This window comes from Triticum dicoccoides, chromosome 6A (assembly GCF_002162155.2).
Source record: "Triticum dicoccoides isolate Atlit2015 ecotype Zavitan chromosome 6A, WEW_v2.0, whole genome shotgun sequence".
Classification (NCBI taxonomy): domain Eukaryota; kingdom Viridiplantae; phylum Streptophyta; class Magnoliopsida; order Poales; family Poaceae; genus Triticum; species Triticum dicoccoides.
The window spans coordinates 195,189,717-195,193,015 of NC_041390.1; positions in this window are offsets into that span (position 1 = coordinate 195,189,717).

Here is a 3,299-nt window from a genome sequence, read left to right on the forward strand (position 1 = left end):
GGACGCGGGCCCCCATCGCTGCCCGTTCCAACCGAGGGAATGAGCATCTCCATGAAGGAGGATAACCGGGGGAGGAAAAGGACTACTTCCGAGGATCCAGAAGCCTCAGCCTCCAAACGGGAGAAGAAGTCTCCCACAGAGGGTCCTGCCTCGGGGGGTGCTTTTGCCGCACAAAGTCCGCGGGGGGATCAGCCCTCCAATGTGTCGTAAGTGATCCAAAATACTTTAATAGTAAAGGTGTGCTATCTTTTTTTCTGAGAAAATAACCACCGCATATATCTTGCAGTTCGGGCCTTAGCCCCTCTCAGCTGAGCTCGTCTTTGGGGGATCTTCTTCCCGAGATGATGGAGAGCGAAACGCCTCCTCCGGACTCCTCCGCTCAAGAAGCGGGCGACCCCGAAGTGTCGTCACGGAGGGCCTCTTCGGATCCGGTGAGGCCAGAAGACAAATCCATAGACCCCCAAAGTCCCCAGCGTCCGGCTCCCGAAGAGAGCAGACAAAAGAGTCCGGCACCGTCTGGTATGTGATGGGACGTTCCGAGGGAGCTGGTGGGTCGAGCGGCCATCTCAGAAGAACACCATACACTGATGGGTACGGTGATGGAGAGAATTTCGTCCGCCGAAAGCGGATTACATGAAGCCTTTATGAGTCTACTGACAGGCTTTGAGGTACGTGAGATAATATGTGATAGTACTGCACATGTTAGGTGTGCCCTGTGTAGATAGTAGCCCCTGAGACTGTGGTTGTCATCGAGAACGGCGGCGAACAGAGGATCATACTCCCAGGCAATAACCAGACTGCCCCTATGTGCAGGTGGTGGAAGCTCCGGTGGCTAGCCGGACTAGTGAGTTTGCCAAATTAAAACGGTAACTGGATGCGGCAGACGCCGACATCGAGCTTGTTAACAAGAGGCTTGATGAGGCACAGGGTAAGTGTTATTATCTGGTGAACGTCACATAGTAAGAGCAGCATGATGCCAGTATCTTTAATATGTTGTGACTGCAGATGGAGCTGCCACCGTGGAAACCTTGCGGGCAGAACTTGCCCGAGCCAAGGAACAAGCGAGTATTAGTAATGCGGCTGCTTTGAAGGCGGCCGAAGAGTTGAAAGCCGAGAAGGCCGTGTATTGCGAGAGCCAAGAGAAGATGGCCAAGATGGCCGTAGAATTAAAAGACACTGCCGACCATTGCCGGGTCCTTGAAAAAGAAAACCGAGCAAAGGCAACGGACCTTGAGAAGGCCACGATGGTGGACAAAGACACCCGTTCTGCTATGAGAGCGAAGAAGGAGGAGCTGTGAGAAGCCGGGGATATTGCGGCTGGGAAACTCTTCATGTTGCGGAGGAAGTTCGGAGATCCATGGTATGCCCCTCTGGATCGGCTGTGGGGTTCGGCAGATGCGTATATGGATTTGGTGGCGAGCGCTGCCAATGCGGCCAAGTACTCCCAAGGTCAGACAGATTGTGAAGTGGACAAGCTGTTCTGGTCGCAATTCAACATTCCAGAGCGTCCGATTTCATTGACTGACCAGCTAGCCGAATGGGCCGAACTAAATAGGTTGTCCGGACTCGCCATGAGGTCTGTTGTGGATCAGCTATGGCCGGAAAAGCCAAAGCCAAACATCTATTTCAGCTTAGTGCAGCAGTTCCTTGGTGCGGTGCCGCGCATTAATGCGACGAAGAGGTCAGCATGCATAGAAGGCTCACGGATGGCCCTTGCCCGTGTTAAAGCATACTGGGCGGAGATGGACGCTACCACTGTTGCGTCGCAGGGTTCGTCCATAGGTCGAGTGGCTGCCGAGCACTATTTCGAGGAGGTTCTCGAGGGTGCTCGTTTGATAGAGGCCCAGTGCTCGAAGAATATTATGTTTGAGTGATATGTATTCTCATTGTAAACACAATGCTTTTATGAAATTTTATAAGGCTATGTTTATATTTTTGCCTGAAAGTAGTATGATGCCTCCTATGCGGCCGTTTATGTATACATGTGTATAACCTGAAAGATTGCAGCCGTCGGCTTCAACCCCCACGCATATAATGCGGAGGTGCTCACGAAAAACATGTGTTCACACTTAACCCAATGTCTTCGTCCTATTAAGGAGGTGATAGCGTAGCGAACGAGGCAACCAGACTATAATGCTTTAACACTTTCACTTAGCCATAGGAGTTTGACAGTGGGGCTACTAGATAGCCCCTGGTGGCTCCGCACTCTCCCGATCACGGGGTGCATACATGCCTGGCCGGAAAACGGCCCTTCATTAAGGCGGAGGAATTCTAACATTCCGATAGGTCATCGAGTGGTTGACCAGTCTCAAGCTATATCATGACAGTCAGTTTTCGGCTTTCTCTACTGAGGTGCTCGTCCGGATGAACCAGGGCAAAATCGCAGTAGTTCTCCTGGTGCTACCTTAGCCGATAAAGCGGAATGTAAGGCACCAAAACACAGGAGCCGGGCAAACCCAACATTTGACCAAAGACAATGATTCGGAGCTGATGCATATAAGGCCAAACTCGCGACGCCGAACACTCCCTAAGGTATTCGGTCTTTATGGTATAAACCGGGCCTAAATAGTGCCCTTTGTAAGAAGCCCCTTGTGTCCAGGTACGTGCATTATTCTGGTGTGGTCACATGCCAAGACGTCAGCATCCTTCTCAAATGTGCTGAGAATTCGGTGGATGTGTATCAACAAGAGACAATAAAAAAGGTTTACGCAGGGTCTTAATCTAAAAAGAATCCTTGGAGCGGGTCCCCGCTGCACGTCTACGCCTGTGTCTCCGTTGTGCCGTATCCTGGATGGGTGTAGCACGAGGATCATCTGTAAAAGAGAGGAACTTAGGTGAAAAAGTTGTCGTGCAAAAAGATAGTTTTTAAAGAAACCATGTATAATTCAAGATCAGTAAAGATTGCCACTTGTCTGTGCGCGTTGAGCCCCTTGTATTTGTAATAGGGGTGTGACCATTGATCCGGTATGAATTACATATAGCTGCGCCGTACTCGTCTAACCGTGTCCAAGGTCTTGACAACCTGTTAAATGCTTTAGTTGGTGAGGCCATTTTTAGTGTGCGGCTGCCAAGGCAGCCGCACTCTCTTCGGCGCGCAAAGATTGCTTAATACTTCCGTTCACTGTAATGATGCCACATGGGCCGGGCATCTTGAGTATGAGGGAAGCGTAGTGCGGTATTGCATTAAAGCGAGCGAAAGCTTCGCGTCCGAGTAGTGCTTGATAGCCACTTTGGAACGGAGCGATGTGGAAGGTTAAATGTTCGCTACGGAAGTTATCGGGGAAGCCGAATATAACCTT